Genomic DNA, 25323 nt, shown 5'->3' with positions numbered 1-25323 from the left:
TGGATCCAGAGACCCACAGGGTTTCAGTAAAAGTCTACATATTGAACAATGAGGTCCCCACCCCTTTTATACCTGCTCTAGACGGTGGCTGACAGGTTTACAGTACCTCATCATCAGATTGAAGATTAAAGCATCTAACTTTGGAGCTACTGACTCCCCAGGAGAAAAGTATTTGGGGAGAGAAAGCAAGAAAACATCCAGAGCCCTGCCAAATCAACCTGCCCATGCACAGAGGTTCTAACTAACTTTTTATTGCCTCACCCTTTTTTTCTTTTCTTTCTTTTCTTTCTTTCTTTCTTTCTTTCTTTCTTTCTTTCTTTCTTTCTTTCTTTCTTTTTTTTTTTTGTCACAAGAGAGCATGAACACAGCCCCCCACTACCATAAATTATGCACTACCACATTTGGGGAAATATCAGGGTCACACATCTAGAGTGCAATGGATAAGCCTCGCCCTGGGGAAACCACCTTCGTGATCAGGGCACCGCCCCTGCCAGGTGAGTACACTTCCTCACTCCAGCAGGGTCACCAGGTATTCGGGGAAAGTTCTAATACAAAATATAGGAAATCCCCAAACATTTAAAAAATAAATTCATAAGAAATAGAAATAATATATGGAGCAGGAGAAAACATAAATGTTATCATTATAATTAATATGCATATAAAGATAGAGAAAATACTGCATCTTTGAAACAATAGGATGCTATTAAAAGAGAAAATTCAGAGAATTATAAAGTTTGTAAATACTAAGAATATGATAGCAAAAACACAAAATTCAACATAAGGGTTGGAAAATAATGTTGAAAATATTTTAAAAGATTATAGAAGAGGAAAGAAACAAGAATAAAATCTGAAAATCAACAGAGCAAATTTAACATCTAACTAAAATGAGTTTCAGAAAGAAAACAGAAAAATTAAGAGTAAAAATCAAATACTTAAAGAAAATTCAAAAGAATTAATTTATATGAAATCCTAAAAGGTTCTAGAGAATAAAACAGATGGTGCAGGAGGAGAAATAGGATGGCATTAGATTTCTCATAGCAATACTAGAAGCTAGAAGATAACAAAACAGTGACCCTCAAATTGTCAGTAAAGCGGATTTCCAATCTAGAATTCTAAACAAATTTACAATCATGTGTAAGGATAGAATAAAAACATTTCAGATATGCAAGATCTCAGAGAGTTTACCTCCAGACACCCTCTCTGAGAAAGCTATTGGGGAAAGCATACCCCACAAGCAATGGGAGAAACCAGGAAAGAGGTGGAGATGAAATCCAGGAAAAGAGGATCCTACATAGGAGAGAGAAGAAAATTGCCGTAAGTCCCAGTGGCCAGTTGTACAGCAGGGCTAGAAGGCAGGAGGAAATTCTCCAGAAAGAGGGGGAAAAACTGGAAACTGATCAATTACCTGTTGAATTTCACTATCTAAAGAGTTTTACAGCTCTGGGGAGAGGAAAAGAATAAATCATGGCCAGTACATAGAAAAAACCCCACAAAACAAGGCAATTACCACCATCATTATTCTTATGTAAAAGGAAATATGATCATAATACACTGTATGTATCAGCAGTGGGCAATATTTTACATGAGCATAACGATGTAAACATTGAATAAATCAGAACTCTTATATTGGAAGGGTGGAGGTACAGAGAAAGATGACTTTACTTTCATGCTGGCTGGGTTTAACTTATGCCTGACGGTACTAGAGGTGGAAATAGCAACAGAGTATAGAATGTCAAGCTAGAAATACCTATTTTTTGGAGCAACCTGCCTGAACTGTGTAAGTGGGTAAGATTACTAACGGGGAGGAGCATTGTAGAGACCAAGTTGAGGTCTGAAAACAGAACTTAGACCCTCTTTAGTGTCAGAGGAATAAAAATATTCAATGAAGATGTAAATAAGTATTTAGAGAAAGAAATACTTAAAATAAGAAACTTCATGAAAGACGGGAAAGGAAATTTTCAAAAAGTAATTTGCAAAAAATGTTTCAAAAAGCTATGGGAAGATGAGCAAAGACTCTTCGTTTTATTTTCATTTTTTTATATGGTAAGAAAAATTGTATTTAGAATTGGCCAGTTTGACTCAAATTAGATGATCCCTGTCTTGTTGGCAAGTTTCAGAGCATTATAGTCAGGAGCCAGTAGAACATACACCCGCCTCTCTCCATCAGGCCTGAGGATGGTGTTGACTTTGGCCACATCAATGTCATAGAGTGTTTTCACAGCCTGTTTGATCTGGTGCTTGTTGACCTTGACATCCATAATGAACACAAGTATGTTGTCTTCTATCTTCATGTCTAACTCAGTGGTCAGGGTGACCTTGATGGCATAGTGGTCAAACTCGTTTCTCCTGGGGACGCTCTTGCAAGAATATTTGAGCTGCTTTCTCAGCTTCAGTGTCTTGGGCCATTGGAAAGTGGATAACATTCAGATCTTTCTATGGATATTTCTCTTTATGACTATAGACACCTTTCAGCACTACTTTCTTGGCCTTCCAACCCTTTGTTTGACTTCTGCTTAGGGAAAGAAAGAAGAAAGAACTTCCTTCTCTGCTTTCAGTACCATCTTCATGAAAAGCCAAAGGCTTTTAATGACTAAAAAAAGTCACTAGTGACCTTCTACAGAAAAGATTTATTCTAGTGAGGGAGGAAGAAGAATTAGGGAATGGAGTATGAAATAGCAATATGACAGTCTTAAAAAAATTCTTGGCATTACATGGTGCCAAAGTATCATTCCATGGATTATTTGCTGAGTGATAGCAAAAAAGTCAACAATAATTCAATAAAAATAAATAAAAATAAAATGGGTAAAATTGTTTAAAAAATAAAAAAAGTAACAATACCAGGGAAATCTGGCTATTGCCTCCTTAACTCAGTAACCAATGTTAGCATCACTAAAAGTGAGATGATCTAAACTGCAATGCAATAAAAAGTATACAGCATCAGCTATGAATATTCCTCACAAAAATGTTTAATTTAAATCAGAGTTTATAGGTTTACAAGAAATAAAGGGTAGATGAATGTGTGAAATGACAGCAAAAAAAGAAAAAGAAAAAAACAATCAGGCAAATCCAGAGGTAGGACATTAGAGAGACAATGGGCTCACTTCAACAATTCAATTATATCAAAAAGCAGAAAGGGAGCCATGGCTGGGTAGTTCAGTTGGTTAGAGCATTGTCCCCGTGAGCCATAGCTGTGGGTTTGATCCCCTGTCAGAACACATACAAGAATCAACCAATGAATGCATCAGTAAGTGGAATAACACATTGATGTTTCTCTCTGTATAATTCCCTCACTCCTTTCCTCTCTCTCTCTCTCTCTCTCTCTCTCTCTCAAATCAATACATTTAAAAAAATTTTAAAAGAGGAAAGGGAACACTGTTGAAATTAAAAGAGAATTAAGCTAAGCCATACAACAACCTGAGCACATAGTCTTTAATTGAATCCTGATTTGAAAAAACAATTTGAAAAAAACACATTCTTTTGTGACCACTCTCTCTCTCTCTCAAATCAATACATTTAAAAAAAATTTAAAAAGAGGAAAGGGAACACTGTTGAAATTAAAAGAGAATTAAGCTAAGCCATACAACAACCTGATTACATGGTCTTTAATTGAATCCTGATTTGAAAAAGAATTTGAAAAAAACACATTCTTTTGTGACCACTGGAAAAATGTGAATATAGTCTGTTACAAAATATGAAGGCATTATTATAAGTTCTGTTAGCTGTGATAATGATATTTTTAAAAGGTGCATTCTAAAGTATTTAGATGTTAAATGTCATTATGTCTATAATTTAATTTAAAATGCTTCAGGAAAACAAATATGTAAATATGACAAATTGTTAAATCTACATGCAAGTATATTGGTATCTATTATGCCAATATATTTCAAATATACAGAAAATATGCAGAAATATACAATATACACAATATACTTTTTTGTATATTTGAAATATATATACAAGTGGTAGAAAGAAAATGATGAAGTAGTAGTCTGAGGTGGTTATTGAGTCAAGGTTGCTTTTACTTCTGAACATGTCTATAAACTGAAAAGAGGCAATATGGAGAGAGAGGGAGTAACTGACTGAACAAAGACAAAGAAGTGGAACAGGATAGAGGATTACAACAGGTGAAGAGTTGAGATCCAGAAAGACTGATCAGCACCCATTTCTGATATAGGGGGACAAAAACCAATGAGTAAAGAGATGAGAGCATTCTAAAGTGGAGACATACGAACTGGAAAATGACCTTTGAGTGGAGGAAGGCTAAGGGTAGATCAAGAACAGTGAGGGTGGGTTTGGGGACTTGAAGAGAATGAGAAAGTTCTGCAAATACTGCTGGATAAATTCTGCAGGAATGCAATCTGGAGGAGAGGTGTTACCCAGATGAGGTTAGATAGCATGAATTTACAGTAAAGCCAGTCAGCATGATTGGGTGATTTCCTTCAAGAATGCTCAGAAATCTGGAAATGGAAGAAACCAGAGAATGCTAAGTTTTCCCTAGAGTGGAAGAAGAAAAGGTGACAGTCCCACAAATTAAATGGGTGACCATGGGTGTTTCTAGGTTTTCAATAAGACCATACATAACTGGCCACTGCTGACTATGTAACATAAAACATGGAGTGTTGCTTACAACTGGCTTTGCATAAACCTGAACGGGTATTAATAGATTAGAACAAAAAATTCTGAAAGGGCCCTGACTGGCTTGGTTCAGTTGGTTGGGCGTTGTCCCGCAAAATGAAAGGTTGCTGGTTCAATTCCCGATTCAGGGCACGTGCATAGGTTGCAGGCCAAGTCCCTAGTTGGGGCGCATGCAAGAGGCAACTGGCCAGTGTTTCTCTCTCCTTCTTCTCCTCTCTAAAAATAAATAAATCTTTTTTAAAAAAGGAAAGGCTGAAAGGGATAGTCATATTTCCTGTGAAAGTAGGCTTAATTAGAGTGAAGGTATAGAACAAGTAGAGGAACTAAGTTGTAGTCAAGACACAGAGCACACGCGCACATACAAAGACAGGAGTCACAAGAGGAGAAAGGTCTCTGGCCATCAGCCAGTAAGAACCTCAGGCCCTCAGTACTATAGCCCAAGAGGACCTGAGGCCTGTCAACAACCACAGGAGTGAACTCAGAGTGGCTACCCCCCACAACCCAGCCTTAGATGACTTCAGCCTCAGCTGGCACCTTGACTGCAGCCTTGTGAGAGATCCTGAGCCAGGGGACCCAGATAAGTGTTGCCCAGGTTCCTGAGGTACAGAAACTGTGAAATAATAAGTGTTTGTTGTTTAAAGCTGATAAGTTGGGTGCTTTCATAGATAACTAATACAATGGATGTTGATGTCTTGAGAATAGCAGGAGACAAGACAGAGAGGAAAACTGTGAGCCAGGAGCAGTGGTTTATAAAAGATTTAAAGCTTCTCCACCTTGAATGTGCACACAAATCACTTCAGGGTCTTAGAATTCAGATTTTGATTCAGTAGTTCTGGAGCCTGAAGTTCTGCATTTCTAAAAAGTTCCCAGGTCATGCTGATAGGGCTAGTCATTTGAGAGGTGGAGGTCTCAAGTGCTTTGAGGATTATCAGAGGTTAGCAGAGAAGAGGGGTGAGTTAGGAGAATCCAAGTCAATATGCTTGTGGAGGCGGTCAAATTGTCCACTAAAACAAGAAGGCAGACTAAGGCATATATGAGCCAGGGCCTGAAGTGAGGCTGAAGAATAATATAGATGGATCAGATAAGCAGATCAGTGTGGGTGAAAATGTAAAACATTCAGTGTTGCTTACAACTGGCTTTTATAGGTTCTCCATGGTATAATGTTTGGACTGGTTTCTCATGGTTAAGGAAGAAAATCCTCTCTCTCTCTCTCTCTCTCTCTCTCTCTCTCTCTCTGTTTCTTAGTATCTACCTATGTCCACTAATAAAACCTGATTTAAGAAAAATCATTAGGATTAGATGGAGAAATAAGTTCCCTCCTTCATCATTCATTCATACATACATGCTTTCATTCTGCAACCCTGCACTGGGTACTTGTTATATGCCAGGAACTGAGGAAACAAACACGTGTTTAAGAGAGTCATTGCCCCAAATATTGAAATAGCAGGGGCAACAGGTACATGGAGGAGTACTAGACTACAAGGTGATTGGGGCTGTAATGGAGGTATAAAAGGTATGGTGGCCTGGCCAGGTGAGTGACTAATTTTCTGCAAAGGCTCAGGGCTAGGAGAAGTTCACGGGATCGGTGACGTGTGAACTGGGAGGAACTGACATTGAAAGGGAAGTGGGAACTTCTAGGTAGATGAATTTGTAAATAAACCCCTCTCAGACCCCGTCCTTGTACCAATAACTTATGCTTACACAGCAACAGAGTTCTAATCTTTGTTTGGTTTCTTCTATGGGAAGAGAACTTCCAAACTGGCCAACAGAAATACATTTCTCATTGTAAATGATTCAATTGATTTTCTGATACAAATCAGACTCACATGAGTTCAGGATTCATGAGCCAGTTTTTCTTGGGCTCGATCAAGCCAGGATAAGCCAAGACTGAGGATCCAGATTTACAAAGACAGAAAACCCAGGGAAACCTGGAAGAGTTTCTAACCATCAACCTATTCCTTGCTTCTACCAAGTGAAAACAGTAAATGTAAAGAGGACTCAATTACTGATTGCATGGTTTACTGAAAAGTACAAAAGGCAAATACCATAAGATTCAGGAGGAGGGGAGGAGCCTGAAAGAAAACTAGGAAAAGGCCTAAACTAAAGTTCGGGCACATCGGCCATTTGTGTGCCTTAATGGTGAGGCTTCGGACACCGTGCTTTTATGGCTTTCACCATGACAAATACAATACAGAGAAGAGAATTTGGTGAACTGCTCCTGGGGCCCCTTTGAAACTGTACATAAGGTCAGTTTGACAGCATACACTAATGTTCTGCTTGATCGAGTCTGACCAGTTTTTCTCTCAGTTAATAGGGCAATTCTTTTCCTGCTCTGTGACTCCTCACTGGCGCCTAACTGCTGCGGCAGCAATAACTAGTGTAACTGCAGGCCCAAAGCACACGTGCGTGTGTGAACGTCCTGAGCAAAGCCGCTGCAGGCTGCCATGCCCCGAGCCCTGTTCTGACTTCACCCAGACACTACATTCCAACCCGGGCCTGTCACTGTGTCCTAAGCCCACCCTGATGGACTGACGTCTTAAAGTTTTAAGTCCCATGCCTAGCCTCCTCTTCACTGTATAAACTCCTATGTGAGTGGCCCCAGAAGAAAATCCCAAAGGCATTATTTTCCACGTTTAAATTTTATGTCACACTTATAATACAGAAGATCTAATTTACATACAATACCAAACATTTCATCACTTTTTGTTACTGTCTAGGCTTTGTCAGCATATACATGCATATTTTTACAGAGCTGAATCGGGGTGTTCGTTATCCTGTTTATTAAATTTTTCCACATTTACCTCCTTGAGACACACACATTTACACACACTCACACCTCAGCATAGGCCAGATTCTTATTATTTAAAGTAGGTGCAGAGTATTCAGTGTATTGATGGAGCAGGATTTGCTTAGCCCTGTTGTTTATTGTTGGGATGGGGGTTTTTTCCGGTTTTTTAATATAGTGAATAAAGCTGTTACGTATAGTCTTGTACAGATTGCTCTTTTTTCGTTTAGGTTATTAACTTGGAACACATTTCCCCCAAGGGAGAATGAATAAGCCAATGTGTGGACAGTGAGGAAACCCCAAAGGATTATAAGCAGGCAAAGGACATGATCAGATTTTCACCTTGAAAGGTCTGTCCAGGGAGGATAATACCTATTACACGGTTATGGTGAACACTAAATAAGGTCAACAAAGTGCAAGAACAGTAAAGAAATTACAGAGATATAGATTATGATCCCTCAGAATTTTGTTAGGAGGTCTAATTATCAAAATCTAATCAGTGTTCATTGAAGATCATCAATCAATTTAATCACACAAAGTATTTTTCTCAAGTTCTTTTTTTTCCTTTGCATGCTAAGGATAATGCAGTACCATGAGAAGCAGTGAACTTCAATAAATAACTATCAAAAACAGACCTATTCTGAATCCTGTGGGCAAATCCCTGTTTCCGGAACCCAGGCCTGCCTCAGAAGCATGGAAGTGGCCCACTCTGAAGCTTGACAATTTCTGTGATCTGAAAAGAAGACATTATCTAGTCTAGACACTGGCTTAAAGGCCAGCTCACATTCCTCTTCTCTCTTTTCATTTTATCCATTGTAATCCTCTTATTATATTGAAGTACTGTTGTTGCTTCGCTCTCTGCTCTTATGTGCTCAAAATGCCCTGGCTTTACCACCTCTGGGCTCTATTTTCTCCTCTGGAAATTGAAGAGGTGATCTTGATGTTCTCTTCCAGCCCTTGTAGCTTGGACCTCATGGCTCCTATGGTTCTGTCCATTCTCTCTGGCTGACAAGACCCAGTCTGGCTCCAACCCAGTGTCTTGTTGCTTCAGTTTCTCTAAACCACTAATCACTGACTGGTTCTTCAGGGAAATCTTTGTCAAGGTGTAACATCCAAATCACCTTAAGCATGCTAAAATGAAGATTCTTGGGCTTCACAGCTGTTTAATCAGAGTCTCAGCGGTGAGGTCCTAGAAGCTGCTCTACAAAAGGCAAACATGTCCTGGACCAAACTGTGAAAAGCACCTTAGAGTAATACCTTCCCCTACAAATTCCTTCATTCTTCACCTTCCCAGGAGTTACCTCCTATTTTTCAAGGTTTCTGCTTCTAAAACGGGTCAAAACAGTCTCAACAAAGACAATAAATTCACAGGATAGGACTGGCAGGCATCAGAGTTGCACAAGATAGATGTTTCAATCCCATTGATTCTCAATCCTATCTGGTCTGCAATCGACTAATCTACTGCTATTAAGGCTGGCACTAAAGGTGGCACTAGAAGACAGCCACAGGTTGAACAGTGTCTCCCTGCCCCCAAATGCATGTTTTTTTTTTAACTTTTTAAACTTTTTAATTTATTGATGTTAGCGAGAGAAAGGAAGGGGGGGGGAGAGCGAGAGAGAGAGAGAAACATTGATTTCTTTTTTCACTTATTTATACACTCACTGGTTGATTCTTGTATGCGCCCTGACCAGGAATCAAACCTGCAACCTTGGTGTATCTGGATGATGCTCTAACCAACTGAGCTACCTGGCCAGGACCCAAATATGTATGTTGAATTATAATTCTCAGTGCTTTAGAATGTGACCTTATTTGGAAATAGGGTTATTACAGATGTGATTAGTTAAATTAAGATGAGGTTATGAAGTAGGGTGTGTCTCTAATCCAACTTGACTGGTGTCTTTATATAAATGGAAAATTTAGAAAGAAATAGGCACGCATACAGGGAGAACACCATATGAGCATAAAGGTAGAGGTCAGGGTGATGCATCTACAAGTTAAGAAGCAGCAAAGATTGCCCTGACTGGTGTGGCTCAGTTGTTTGGGCATCATCCCACAAAACAAAAGGTCACTGGGTAGATTAATCATCAGGGCACATGCCTGGGTTGTGGGTTTATCCCCTGGTGGGAGCAAGGTCAAGAGGCAACTGATGGATGTTTCTCTCACACACTGATGTTTCTCTCCCTCTCTTTCTTGTCCCTTTTCCCTCTCTCTAAAAATAAATAAAATCTTTAAAAGAGAAAGAAATAAAGAAATAAACAGCAATGACTACCAGAGAATCACCAGATGCTGAGAGAGAAGCATGGAGCAGATTCTCTCTCCCAGCTCCCGAAGGAACCAACCCTGCCAACATCTGGATGTCACTCTTCCAGCTTCCAGAACTGTTAAGACAATAAATTTCTGTCTTGCAGTACTTTATTAGTACTTTATTAAGGCAGCTGGCAAATGAATGCAGGGACCTGGGTTGCAATTGCGGCTTGGTCATGGGGACCTTAGGCTATCACTAGCTACTCTGAGTTGCACTGTGCCATCTCATCAGAAAGACAGAAAATATGTTTCTTGGAAGATGAGTGTTGAATGAGATCCATGTGAAAGCACCTGTGACATAATGACTATTAATGAGATTATTATTCACCAAATGGCCAACAGCGAACTGGCTGGGGAAGATCATAAAGGAATTCCTTGGTAGCCAAGGATTATTCTTGACTACATATAAAGATAGGCTCCAGGTTGTAGGTGCCTTCGGTTATCCAAAATGCTATTAGTGTAGATGAACTCCCTGTTCTCTTGTCCAAAGCCAGTCCCTCTATGTGTATGCCAGAATGCATCCCCTCTCACCTAGCTAAGGACGTCACTTTAGCAATCTCCTCTTTCTGAAATCTTCCATTTTCTCCTCGTATCAACATACAAACATGCTATCATTTCTCCCAGCTTTGAAAAAACCCTTCTTTAATCCTCCTTCATCTTTGAACTACACTTCACTTCTTTCCTCTCCTTTGCAACAAAACTTCATGAAAGAGTTGTTATAACCCTTGTCTTCAGTGCCTCTTACCATTTTTAATTTTTAATAAATTTTCTTTTAGACATTTAGAAATGTGCACAAATTCTAAGTTCTCAGTTAATTTTCACCAAGTGAAGAATCCTGGTGACTAGCACCCCGGTCAAGGATTAGAATATCATTGTATTGCATATTTGAAAGTTGCTAAGAGAATAGATCTTAAAAATTCTCATCACAAAAAAAAAAATTGTAACTATGGTGATGGATGTTAACTGGAAAAAGAATGAAATTGAATATCATCAGCACCCTAGAAGCTCACCTCCCGACCCTTCCCAATCACGAACACCAGGGTAGGCACTGTCCTAACTTCTAGCGCCATAGGTTAGTTTTCCTGTTTTTGAACTTCATACAGCAGAGTCATACAGTGTGTCCTCTTTGCACTTGGCCTCTTTCCCTCAACATTGTATTTGTGAAATTAGTCCATATTGTTATCAATAGCAATTGTTCAGTCATTCTGATTGCTTCAGACCAGGGGTTGGCAACTTTTTCTGTAAAGGACCAGGTAGTAAATACCTGGCGTTGTAGGCCATAAGGACTTCAGCACAACTACTCAACTCTGCTGCTGTAGCCCACGAAAGCAGGCATAGACAACACTGAAACAAATGGTTGTGGCTATGTCCTAGCGACACTTTATAAAAATAGGGCCTATGCTAGATTTGACTCTTACACTGTATTTTGATTACCCCTGCTTAGTCTATAATATCCCACTGAATAAATACACCATAATTTATTAATCCATTCTAGTGTTGATGGACATTTGTGTTATTTCTAAGTTTTATTTATCTTATTTCATACCTCCCCTCTTTTTGTGCTTTTAAATCAACTTTACTGCAGTATAATCTATACGTAGTAAATAAAATGCATGCATTCACATGTAAATCTATTCCAACCTGGATTTTTCCCACCACTGCGACAAAACATTTGTTAGCAAAATTACCAATAATCTTCATGTTGCTAAATTCAATAATCAGTTCTCAGTCCTCATCTTCCTTGAGTTCTTGGCAGCATTTGACACAGCTGATACCTATCTCCTCCTTGACACGCTCTCTTCGTTTGGTTTTCAGAACAAACATTCAGGTTTTCCTCCTACCTCTGATCACTGCATCTTCATCTCCTCTGCTGAATCCTTTTTTCTCCCGACCCCTGATGTTGGAATGCTGAAAGGCCCAGTCCTGGGACCTCTTCTCTCTCTACACTCACTTTCTTGGTGATCTCATCCAGCCTTTGGCTTTAAATGCCATCTTTGTGCCAACAACTCCCACATTTACATCTCCAGCCCAAACTTTATCCCTGACCTCCAGACTCACATATCCAACAACCTGATTGTAGTCATCTAATTAGTCTTTTTTCCCCCTTTACATGCCACATCTAATTTATAGCAACTCCAACTGACTCACCCTCAAATTCTATCCCCAAACTGACTGACTGGCTACTTTCACCACCCCCACAATTACAATCCTGTCTAAGCCAGCATTATCTCTTCTTGATCATTGAGATTGCAGTCTATCTGGGTTTCCCTCTTTCCACTCTGGCTCATACGGTCAACTCGCAGCACAGAGTTCCAAGTGATCTGGTTATAATATAAGAGCGAACATGTCACCCCTCTGCTCGAAGCTCTCTAATGGAGTCCCTTTTCATTCTGAGTAAAAGTCCTACCATGTAAAAGTAGAAGACCTGACAGTGGCCAACCAGGCCACATACGAGTGGATCCATTTTACCTCTTCCCATCTTCCATAGTCCACCTTTCCCCTCCCTTGCTCTAGCCACCCGGACTTCCTGGACACACCAGACACAGTTCTGCCTTGTTCTTTCCTTTGCCTGGTAAGCTCTTCCCCTAGATGTCTATTTGGCTGATCTCAACTCCTTCAAGTCTTTACTCAAATATCACCTTCTCAATAGGGCCTACCCTAACTATTCTATTTAAGTTGCAACCAGGCCCCAATACATTCAATCCCTCTAATTCTGCTCTATTTGTTTATTTTTCTATAACACTGATAGTTTCCTAGCGTGCTTTATAATTTACTTATTATGTCTATTGCTATCATCTATCTCCCCACACTAGAGTATAAATTCTTTGAGGGCATGAATCTCTTTTGCTTGCTGATGTATTCCAATCTCCAAGAACAATGCCTGTCACATAGTAAGTAATCAATAAATATTTGTTCAATGAAGGAATGAAACATTAAGAACATAGGAATTTGTAGTTCTCTTTAAAAAGTATTAGTCTTGTTTTTTGGTGCAAATTCTCATCCTGGATCGAAGGTTAAAGGATTCATCTGTCAAGTTCCCAGCAAGTGGTTTGGCAATTATATCTACTACAAGCAGGTCCTCTTAGGTCGATAGACACCTGAGGCTATTTATTTTATTGCTGAAAGCTTGGTGTGAGAGCATTTTGGTCCAGTTTACGAAAACAGCAGTGTTCTAACCAGCAGCTCCAATAAATCTTACACATTCTTGAGCCCATAAGTCCTGGCCTCTTGCCTCTCTACACATCCATTCATCCAACTAAGAAGAACCTCTTGTTGGAGCACACAGGGGCACTTGATTAGTAAGAGTGATGGGAAAGAGCACGATCTTCTTCCCTTTTTTACCCTGGGGACAAAACTTCAGAGTGAGCAGCTCTTCCCTCAGGACGTGCAGAATGTGACAAGAAAGACTTTGCGTCTTTCTCCATCTACCAAATGGCTTGCCCGCTGTCAAAAAACAGATCAAGGTAACACATGGAGCCATACGCTAATACAGTCTTATTCCAAGGGAAGCTGTATTTATTTCTGAGACTGAGAGTGCAGTAGGGCTATCAAAGTCTATAGAGACTAGTAGACTGAGAGGTGGTTCATTCAAAAGAGTATAAAATGATCTGATTCCATATCTCTTTTTACATAATTTCTATCATGGTACTTTTCACATTTTCATTATAGTTTGTTTACATTTTGTAGTTGTTTATTTACAAAAAACTACAGTGCATGAAGGTTAAGGACATGAAGTCTGAAGACAGACTTTATGGGTCAAATCCAAACATCAACATTTACTAACGGCTTGAGCTTGGACAAGCTATTCAACCTCTCTGTGTCTTAATTTCTAGACTGTTAAATGAGTTAATGATACTACCTATCTCAGGAGATTGTTATAAGGATAAAATGAGTTAATATATATAAATCACTTAGCACAATGCCTGGCACGTAGGAACTATGCATATATACATAAATATATGTAATATAATCATACACTCAAATAGGTTTATATATATGTATATGTATGTGTATATATACCTTTAAATTTATGTAGTTAGAAGCATCGTGTGTCTTGGCAAAATGACAAAAATAATCTAAGGTTTTCTTTCATTCTGACCCTTGCATTGGAATCATGGATGAGACAGCTGTTTGTCTGGTGAGGATTCTAATAAGATGTTAAGGAGAAAAAACAATTTTAACCCTGTGCACACATTCCCAGAATGCCTTTTTCTTTCTAGCAGGGCTGAGCCAATGCCGTGAGGCAAGCTCTCTAGCAGACATTCTGGAAGGAATACCATAGAAGACAAGGGATTTCATGTGACAGCACCAGAGTGTACAGGAGGTGATGGCAAAGTTTAGAACAAACTTTATTGCTTTGCTGCACTCCCCAAAATGTTTATTAAATCTCTGTGGTCATCATATTCATACACGCCCTAACCTTTATTAGTTAGATTCTTGTTGGGGTGTCCAAACTTTTGGCATCTCTGGGCCACCCTGGAAGAAGAAGAGTTGTCCTGGGACACACATTAAGTACATTGTGACACATAATCACAAAAAAAATCTCATAATATTTTAAGTAAATTTATGATTTTGTGTTGGGCTGCATTCATAGCCATCCTGAGCCGCATGTGGGCCATGGGCCGCAGGTTGGACACCCCTGCTAAGGTTTGCTAAACCTCAAGGACTAAATGAATTAAATTGTGTGCTTCTCCTCCCACATTCATATGTTCAAGCTCTAACCCCCAACGTGACTGTATTTTGATATAGGACTTAAAGAGGTAACTAAAGTTAAATGAGGTCATAAGGTCTAATCCAATAGGACTGGTGACCTTATAAGAAGAGAAAGAGAAATGTCTCTTTCTCTCTGCATGCACACACTAAGCAAAAGCCAAGTAAGGATAACAAGAAGGCAGCGATCTGCAAGCCAGAGAGAGCTCTTCTCAGGAAAATTAGCTGGCACCTTGATCTTTGGATTTACCAGTCTCCAGAAGCGTAAGAAATAAATTTCTGCTGTTTAAGTCATCCAATTGATAATATTATTATGGCAGCCTGAGCAGACTAAGACAGGTTGAAATAAGAAGCATACCCGTATGACCTCTAACAATGGGGGTTATTGCTAGGATTCACGAGATGGCATGAATGTCCTCTGTCCTTAGCTGGGCAGCCATTCTTTTATTTATTTGTTTCTTTTTAATTGATTTTTTTGAGAGGGAGGGGAAGGGAAGAGTGACACAGAGAGAGAGAGAGGCATCGATTTGTTGTTCTACCTATTTATGCATTTATTGGTTGATTGTTGCATGTGCCCTGACCAAAGATCAAACCCACAACCTTGGCGTATCATATCGAGTGGACTCTCTAACCAACCAAGTTACTCTGTCAGGGCTGGGCCGCCATTCTTGATCACAAAGCTTCCCAGACAGGCATGTTGCTAGGTTTGTGGAGAAATAAAACAAAGGCTCAGCATGGATTGGGATATTGTCTATTCTTTGTTTATTTAGTAGTTATACTTCCTGGTTGATTTGAGTTGTTACTATCTAATGCACAGTGTCCCTGTTAGACAGCTTGACATCAAGCTCCTTTTGGCCTTCTTCCCACCAGCGCATTCCCAGGGGGCTTTGTCTCCAACTAGGTGTGGCGGGAGTAGTTAGGTTGGTTCCACATGGCAAGAAATATAACAACTTTGTGCAGAGCAAACCACTAGAGGCTTGTTTCTCAAAAGGGGGCTGTGGATCTAGAAGGCACTTAAGAGCTTCAAGGGCATCTCCTCACTGTTATTCTAGTTATGCAAAAACTAAATTAACAGGACAGAGGAGTGTTTCACAGAATCCCAAGGCAGTAAAACCACCAGTCCTCAGGAGGAGGAACCTGGAACTGCACAACTGTCAGAAGTATTGGTCTTCTCTTCTTCTTTTTCCTTTTTTCAAAAAACATTTGTTTATTTATTTATTTATTTATTTATTTTTAGAGAGAGGGGAAGGAACGGAGAAAGAGAAGGAGAGAAACATCAATGTGAGAAAAAAACATCAATCAGTTGCCTCTTCTAGATGCCCTGACTGGAGATGAACCTGCAACCCAGACATGTGCCCTAACCAGGAATCACATTGGCGACCTTTTGCTTTACAGAATGACATCTGACCAACTGGGCCACACCAGTCAGGGCTCTCTCTCCTTATCTCAGTCTCCTTCTGCCTGGCTTTCTGTGCATTTCCGTGCCTTCAGCAGGCAGAAGATGACCACCCATTGCTCCAGAGTTTACATTTCTTTTGAAATGACTGGTTCAAATTAGATAATCTTGCTCTGAGTTCTAAATCCTCAAGAGGGAAAACCTGATTGGCCCATTCAGAATCCAGCGTTCAATTCTGGTCCAATCAATTGTAAGTAAGTAGTTATAGTGATACAGTAAAACGAATGGAGGAGTGGAGTCATTCCAGTGGATAGAAAGGCAACTCTCAGAAAGATGAGTCATTGTCAGTGGGATACATGCCCACAAAAGCTCTTGCCTTGGCTGGTGTGGTTCAGTGGATTGAGCACTGGCCTGTGAACCAAAAGGTCGCCGTTTTGATTCCCAGTCAAGGCATGTGCCTGGGATGTAGGCCCAGGGCCCCAGTTGGGTGCATGTGAGAGGCAGCTGATTGATATATCTCTGATATATCTTTTCACATTAATGTTTCTCTCTGTCTCTTTCTCCCTCCCTTCTCATTCTCTAAAAATAAATAAGTAAAAATTATAAAAATACCCACAAAAGGTCTAAAACACATTTTATAGCATTTAGCAGCATACAAAGTGTTTTCATGTATACCCTCATTTAATTTGCTCCAATTCATCCAGAGTAGACATAACTGGCATTTTGCCCGTTTTACAGACGCAGAAACCAATGCTGTGACGTGAGATGGTCAATCAGAGACCAGACACATATTCTGTCTCCTGCGTCTTGGCCTGGCTTTCACCTCACCGTGCCCTACAGTCTACAGCTCCTTCACCGTTCTACCCCCTCAACATCATTATTCTCCTAGAATGTTTCCACCAGGATTTAGCATACTAATATGAAAAGAAAAATCACTTTCCTTTTAACACTTCAACTCAAAGCCCTCCTCATTTACATTTGATGATTTCTTTCTCATTAATTCTGGAATCTAATCAGTTCTTGTGCTGAGGGAAATTGGGCTAATTGGTGTTACAGCTCTGCAATCCCTTTATTCATCGTTTACATTTTCTCTGAGGCTTGTAGTCACTGGTTCAGGCTCCCTCTTCTCATTTTTTCCCTCACTGGACTCCCCAGTCCTGTGGCCTCTTAGTTAAGGATTTTGCCTCCTGTTTGCTGACACTCCATTAGTTACCCTGGCCTTAGTTCCCTTGAACTTTCTCTCTATTTTATATTCATCTTCTTTCCATTGTGTAAGAGAAAAATCATTCCTCTTCTCTTTAGAGATAAAAGTTTTTCTCTCCTAAAGCTTCCTAGAGCCATTAACCTCATATGATTTCCCCTTTCTGTAAATCAAATTTCTTTAGGCTTTTGTCTTAGAGAAGGTTAAGGTGCAACTTTCTTCCATCGTCCGAATCCAGGTTCATCTGACACCAGCCACCTTCACTATGTTGCTGAAGTTCAACTGCAAGGAGAGCGAAGTCGTATACCTGAGGTGCACCCCAGGGGAAGGTGGTGCCACCTTGCCTTGGCCCTCAAACTGGCTCCCGAAATCAGCCCCCCTGCCCTGTTTCATGGCAGGCGTGTGTCTCCAGGCAGAAAGCCAGGATGACCCTGGGGCCACCTTCTCCCAGAGATCACAGTCTCACAGGACTTGCCAGAAATCTGAAAATGCTTGTTTCGTATACTTTATCCAGTTTTCTAGTTGTTTAAGGTTAATCCCAGTTCCAATTATTCCACTATGGCCAGAAGAGAGAGTCTGAAACTGCTCTTAGGAACACCAGTGAGTGATTCTCAGTAAATTCAAAGGCTTTTCCTTTTCCTTTGGCTTCTCCAAAAAAGGTTCGTGATGGCATCGCCAAAGCAACCAGTGATTTGAAGGGTCTGAGGATGACAGTGAACCTGACTGTTCAGAACAGACAGGCCCAGATTGCCCTGATCAACAGCCCTTAAAGTACAGTTGTGGCACCCGTCGATCTTCAGCTATAGAACTCTGGGACCATTACAGAGATCCTGGGGACTGCCCAGCCCTGGGTTGCAATGTTGATGGCCACCACCCTCATGACATCATAGATGATCCCCACAATGGTGCAGCGAACGCCCAGCTAGTTAAGAACTACAAAGGAAAATATTTCAATTAAAGAGCATGTGACAACCAAATAAATTAATTAAATAAAGAAAAATTAAATCTCCCTCAGCTGCCTCTTTCTCTTTAGCTTTCATTTTTAGCTTTTCTTTCTTTATTCTATTAATAGGCAAAAACAACCCAAGCCTTTGATAGTCCTCGCTGCCCCTTTCTGTCTTAGCAGCCATATTTCTTGAAGAAACAGTCTTTGCCCACTACCTTCTTTTTGTCCTCCTCATTTCTTCCCTTTTATCAGTCGGCTGTCTCTCTCTACCACTTTGCTGAAATTTTATTTAAAAAAAGAAATCTTCCACTTATCTCCTCACTTTATTCATGTTTTCATTTAATTAGTCAAACATAGTTATTACAGTTGCTTTAACATCCTTGTCTGCTAATTCTATCCATCTCTAACATTTCTGGGTCTGTTCCCTTTGAGTGATTGTTCTGGCTACAAGTCATGGTCCTTCTTGGCATATTTAGTGAGGTTTTTTTGTTTGTTTGTTTGCTTTTCTTTTGCATGCTAGGTACAGTGAGTTGTACATTGTTGAGTGTCTAGATTTTGTTGTCTTCCTTTAAAGATCGTCCTGTTTTGTTGTGGCAGGCAGTAAAAGTACTTGATCCTTTTGGTCTTGTTTTGAAGCCTTTTTAGGGCAGACATAAAGTAACCTTTATTGCAGGAGTAGTTTAGCAACACTACTGAAGCATGGCCCTTTTAGAGTGTGGATGGAAAAAGGGTTCCACAGAAAGTAACATCACAGGGTGATCTGATCATAAATTCCTAACTGAGCAGGTCATGGTGAGTGGTCACACCCCAGGCACGTAACATTTTAGTAAAAGGTTTATCTTTGCCTTAAGCAAGCCCTGTTCGTTGTTTCTGTGCATTAAAGTTAACACACCTCTCTTTTCAGGCCCCTCAGAAGCCACCCTCAAGAGAGCACATAATCTTAACTATGCTGTAACCTGATCCCTGCCTTGCCGTCTTCCACCTTCATGTAATATTTCGTAGTTCCCTCTTTAATTTAAAATATGTATAAGAAACTGCAGCCTGCCATTTGAAGAAGCATTATTCTCCGTCTGTGGAGACCTTGTTTCCAGGTGTATCTTCTGTCGGGCTCAAATAAATTTTTATAAACATTCTCTACAGGTTTGGATGTTCTTACATCGACAAAAGTTTCTACAGAAGGTTCCTAGTTATCAACAAGGATAGCTCAGGGGCACGTCAGAGCTTGAGCAGTCTCAGCCATGGGTAAGACCAGGAACTGTTCAGCTCACAACTCCCCAGCCTTTCTTCATCCACACTGAAGGTTCACTGCGTTCAGCAAAAATTCAAAGTGAGCCCATGCAGATTTCTGGGGCTCTTTTCTCAGGTACCTTCCTCCTCTCTGCAACTCTGCCCTACAACTTCAGGCAACTTCAGCTCTCTGAGCTCTGATCTTCATCTCCTGGACTCGGTGAGACCACTGCGTGTCGCATGGGGTCCCCTGCCCTGTTCCATGGCAGGCGTGTGTCTCCAGGCAGAAAGCCAGGATGACCCTGGGGCCACCTTCTCCCAGAGATCACAGTCCCACAGGACTTGCCGGAAATCTGAAAATGCTTGTTTCGTATACTTTGTCCAGTTTTCTAGTTGTTTAAGGTTAATCCCAGTTCCAGTTATTCCACTATGGCCAGAAGAGAGAGTCTGAAACTGCTCTTAGGAACACCAGTGAGTGATTCTCAGTAAATTCAAAGGCTTTTCCTTATTTCTCTTGTTCTTGGGACAACGTTTGGATCACTGTCTTTTTTTCCCTTTATTTTTATTGTTGACACTATTACAGATGTCCATTCCCACCCCCCTGCTTTGCCTGCAGCCACCCAGCCCCCACCCCTCTTCCCTCTGGCCAGTACCCCACCGTTGTTGATGTCGCCTGTCAGTGTCACCGTTGTCGGTGAACATATGCTCATATGTTCTTCAGTTAATTCTTTTACCTTCTTTCATCCAGTCCCTCCCACCCCCCTTCTCTCTGACAGTTGGATCACTGTCTTCCTAAAATTCTCCTCTGAAACCATTTTACCTTCCTTATCATTCATTCCCTATTTGTTATTCTCTTCTCTTCTCCAGAAGGCCTTGGCAATTAGGAAATTTCAATTATAAAGCAAGTCATAGTTGATGCTGACAATTTCCTGTTTGGTCAGGGAACATAGTTGCAGGAAACTAAACTATGGCAAAATCCTCATGATTAGCATTTAACAAACATTTGCTGATTGATTTGGGATTCACTGTACCCTTATCCATTAGGATAGTTGAGAGTTGGCTGTATTTAACGTGTACATATTTCAATATGAATGTTACAATATTATTTTCAAATCTCATTAGGAGAGTGCTGAAGATTTTTCTATTCTCAAGAAAGTATGGTTGAATAATCTGAAATTAAATTTATCAAGAATGTAATCTTTGCCAGATTTATTATATTCTAGAAAAGATTACATTCTTTCTTTTCTTCTTCTTCTTCTTTTTTTTTTTTTTTTTTGGTATTACTTTTTTCCAATTTTTTCTTGATGGGTCCCTTACAACTTGTACAGATCCCCTTCTGATCCTTCCCAGAACAGGCTCAGTATTTATTCTTTTTTTCCTTTTCAGTTTGTCCATGTGCTTCTATTCTGGGTAGTTTAGCAATATGCTAAAATGCTCTCACTTTGTTTCTTAGATCTTGGACAAGACTATGCAGGTTAATATCTTTATTGTAAATTAATGCTTTTTTACTGATTTGAGAGAAACATTGATTTGTTGTTCCATTTACTTGTGCATTCATTGGTTGATTCTTGTATGTGCCCTGACCAGGGATTGAATTTGCAACCTTGGCGTATTGCAGCAAGTCTCTAACCAACTGAACTACCCAGCCAGAGCCTCCTTGAGGACATTTCTATTAATTATATATAACTCCTACATGCATTCAATATAAAACAAATTTAACTACATCAAAAAAATGTCTGCGATAAGTAGAATAATGCTTAATAAATACTATAGTGTTCCACACCTGTCAAAAGAAAGTAACTCAGATATTCTGATCACTGGCTGTAGCTTTTATTGATATTAGATGACATTAAGATAACCAAACATCAAGCAAAGGATAATTATGTATCTTTCAATTATTCTTCCAACTCTCTTTCAAGAAACTTGTCAACACAGGCTCGATGACTTGAGAAATAATCTCACTTTAAAGGAATCCTTATCAAGCTCAAACTGGCAACTAAGTATTCAAACTCAAGGACAATTAAATATTTGCTTATCCTAGGAGCTAATTTACTGCCCTTGAGACCTCGTTTCACCTCCTTTAGAGCATTTAAAAAATGGCCAGACTGATTTTTCAGAAATGTCACTCATGAGTAATGGTTTACTTAAACAAAAAGAGCTTTTAAAAATCCTGTGCCATTTTGGCATCCCTGGCTGCCATATTTGAAGGAAAATTTAAACTGAGGTGTCATCCACAAATATTCAATGAGAAAATCGATTCTACTTCATAGCTGTATTCTTTGTCTTAGCCTAGAACACAAAGGTATAGGAAAGAGTACATGCTAACACTGCTGGAAAAAAAGGGATACAATTCCAGGGTGGCAAGAGTGAGTAACAAGAAAGCCAGTCAGGTGGAGAAATAGCAAATACAAAGTGGTGCATCATGGAATCGGCTACGGCTTCGTGAGAAAACACAGCGAGTCGCTTGGTCAGGCCATAAGAAACCATGTGCCCAGAGTGGTCCATCAAGGAGAAAGGGGGAGGAGGTAATGTGCTGCTTCAATTCCTTTTCACCTTCTGTCTCTCTTTGGTCAAAGTAGACACCCCACAGGGTGATGACTCCCTTGCTCACCTGGACTTGCAACACAAGGCCTCTCCAGGCAGCCACAGTGCTGCCAGCAAGTGGCAGGAGGACACAGAAATTCCTCACGTCGGGCTGAGCTGGCTTCCCGCTCTGGGCTGCCCTGCAGCTCCCGCTGTCTCTGTGCAGTGGGGGCCAGGCCGGAGGCAGTCCTCCCACCAGGACAAGGAAACACACCGGGGCTCTGCACTTCGCAAGAAGCTTGGAGGCCAGTGAGGAAAATCTGGGGAAATATATAAAATAGGCCCAATATTCTTTGTATCATTATTCGGGCCCCCTACCTAAAAATACCACTTAAAACACATTTTTGTGTATCTATTATTTGTCAGCCTTTGTGCCAGGGGCACACAGATAAAGAAAATAAGACCTCTGGCCTCCTAATTAACTATAATTTAATATAACTATAGCAAGACACTGGACTTCAAATGAGAGAAATGAATTCTGTTTGGGAGAAAGCAAGGAGAGCTACAAAGAAGAGCACAAGGATGAGCAAGGCAGCCTCCCTGCTCCAGGTGGGACGTGGGGAGGGGAAGGGTAAAGACTGATGACAGAGCAGAAAGACTAACCAGCGTATGCATCTTGTCTCCTGAGCACAGGAGTATAGTCCCGTAGCCGTTTACGAACACTTGCTATAAACTTTCCACTGTGGTGGCCACCATAAGGCAGTGTGGCAATGAACAAAAAAGCCAACTAATCATGATGGTCTTGGTTAAGTTCAAGACAGGCCATCCCAGACTGGTGTTGGAAACACAACAGTGTCACCACGTGTTGGTTCGCAACCCGGGTGAAATCGAAAAGCGGCCCCCTTCCAGGGAGGGCAAGGAGAGAACGAAGAGTGAGGCGGGCCCTCCAGGAAGGTAGGTGGCAGGTTTAAGGAGCAAGGGAGCCCACATACAAAGTTTGTGTTGGGCCGCAAGATAAGTAGATCGCCACATCCACCGGAATGCCACAGTCTTAAAAGTTTACAGAGAGGCTTTAATGAGGTTCAGTCACATACACAGTCCAGATGGTCTCAACCAACCACACATCACTCTCTCGAGGCTGTGTCCTTGAAAGGGCTCTGGCTATGGAAACAGTGGGCAGACCTTTCCCAGGACAGGGGAAGGGGAAGGAGTCTCCCAATGCTTGGATCCAGCTTGAGGGTCAGCAAGTGGTCACATCCTCTCGGTGACCTCACCCAACACCAAGAACCCAGGGCCTTTCTTATACTCTGCCATTTTCAACTTGGTGGCTTTCATCCTTGGACTTATTGCCTCATCATCTCAAAATGATTGCTACAGCTCCAAACATTACATCTTTATAGAACAACAAGCAGAAAGAGAGGAAGTAAAGGGACCATAGGAGCTTTCGTCTCAAGTATTTCTTCTCTATGAAAGAACTCTTTCCCAGAAGCTCCATGTGGGTACCCTCTGATACCCCATTGACCTACAGTGGTTGCATACCCCAACTCTAGATCAATCAGTGGATACAGAGATTAAGATTGCCATAATTAATTTAAAACAATCAAGATGTATCCTTCGTGGCTAGGTACATAATTGCACATCAGAATTGGCCTCCTTCTTGATCTTCTTGTTTCTAGCCAGTGTGCTGTTTCTAACAAACAAGATGATGATGTAACTGTCATGCCTGAAATTCTTCTGTGGCTTTTCCTTGTCTACAGGGCAAATCTAAGTCCTATGACCATCCACGCTTTTTCATGTTAACTCTTCAACTTCATCTCCCACTCTGCCAAGGGCACTCCATTTTAGACACACAGAATGAACTTAAATTCCAAGAATGTACCGTGTTGGTTGTTGCCTCTAGTGTTTTGTATATATTGTCTCTTCTGACTTTTCCCCCTTTTCTTCATAGTAACTACAGCTCATCTTTCAAACACAGTCTTAAATGCCCCCTCCTCACAAGGATTTCCAGAATGTTTCTCCTCTTTTCTCAATAGAACCCTGTTTATACCCTTTTTAGGACATTTATAGTCTTGTAGTAATTACTTATTTCTTCATCTAGCTCCTTAACTTGACTGGAAATCCCCAGGGCTTAGCCCAGTGCTCAGAATGCAGAAGCCACGTAAAAAATACTGGTCAAATGGAAAATCCCAGGAGGTGTTTTCTACCAATTTTAACCAGGTCTTTATTTGTTTGATTTGTCACTTATTAAATCCTGACCCTGGGGACTGTTGCAAACACTACCCAGCCTCCCATGGCCCAAGTGCAGTCTTTGCCTCCCTCATCCTCAGCCTGTAATCTCAGGACCTTCCTCTTAGAGTTCATTGATGACTAAGATCTCCTGTTCATAGTCCTGAATCTTCCCTCATTTACCTCAACCTTCATTGCCAATATTTAACACCTCTCTGTTTCTCACTCTCTTCATCCTTCTCATCTAAAAGGAAAAAATATATCTTCTCCCTAAAATTCTCATGCTTTCTGCCCCCTCTTTGGAACTTTCTCCCTCCAGAATCCCTAGTCTTCACTTTGACATCTGCTAGCACTTCAGTCTCTAAAACACCCATCAGACTGGTTATTCCTGCACTGCCTTTAATCTCAGAAGATTCCTATCCTGGCTTCAGTGCCTTCAAGCCGAGCAGAGGTTGCTAGACATGGTGGCTCAAATGCCAGATACAGACTATAAAAGTGTTTCACTTGGCCCTCACGGTGTTCTTAATTTAGTAAATATCACCTAAAAATAAGGATTTCAGCTGGTCTTCTCTGCAAAGGTCAGACAGCTGGGCCACCCTTCCCACGTGGCAACAGCGGTCTGGGCACAGCTGCTCCTGGTGGGTGGAATGTGATCCCCTGGTCATCGCAGTCTCCTTCGAGCCACTCTGCTCACTTGTTACCTATCAAGTCCTTGTAAGCATTTAAGTTTGCAGTTTCCTGCTAGGTTTTGGTGATGTCCCGATCTTTCAACTAGAAATGTCCTCTTGAAACTCACCAGTGACTTTTCGGTTATGAGATACACACGTGTCTCCTCCACCCTCATTGTCCTTGAACTTTCTGCATCTCTCTGTCACCCCTCAAGCACCTTTTGTTCCTGGACCTCTGAATCCCTAATGCCAAGTTTGCTGGGGATTTTTCCTCCTGCCCCCTAGATGAAAGCTTTCCCTAAGCTTTGTCTGGAATTTTCTGTCTAGGATCCGCTCTTCTCTATGGGCTCATAAAATCATGTGGCTTTTGTCATCTCTCCCTTTCTGTGAAAAATAACCAAATTTCTCTCTGTCACTCCTGCACGTTTTTTCACAAATCTCCACCGATCTGCTGGAAATTTCCTCCAGGATGTGTTTCCAGCGCCTCAGATTTCGTACACCTGAAATACATCTCCTCATCTTACCTCTGACCCCCTCCCCCTGACCAGCCAGGTCCCTCACATTAGTTAATTGTGGATGGAGTTCTCACAGTGATTCAGGCTGCAAATCGCTTAACCCCTTTCCTTGGACCTATGAAGCATTTCTTCAGGTGCTTCAGGTACTCCTGGCTTCTCAGCTGGCCTTCCTGCCTCCTGCCCCTCA

The 25323-nt window shown here is 40.9% G+C and overlaps 1 pseudogene; it reads right to left on the bottom strand.

The window, feature by feature from the left end:
• Positions 1–349: 349 nt before the first annotated feature.
• Positions 350–502, bottom strand: LOC129076075 (uncharacterized; annotated as a pseudogene).
• Between the last annotated feature and the right edge of the window lie 24821 nt (positions 503–25323).

This window comes from Pteronotus mesoamericanus, unplaced genomic scaffold (genome assembly GCF_021234165.1).
Source record: "Pteronotus mesoamericanus isolate MK-2021 breed Mesoamerican mustached bat unplaced genomic scaffold, CSHL_Meso_final contig_56, whole genome shotgun sequence".
In the NCBI taxonomy this organism is placed as follows: Eukaryota; Metazoa; Chordata; class Mammalia; order Chiroptera; family Mormoopidae; genus Pteronotus; species Pteronotus mesoamericanus.
Note: the sequence above shows the minus strand (reverse complement) of the source record. Positions and strands in the feature narration are given on the sequence as shown.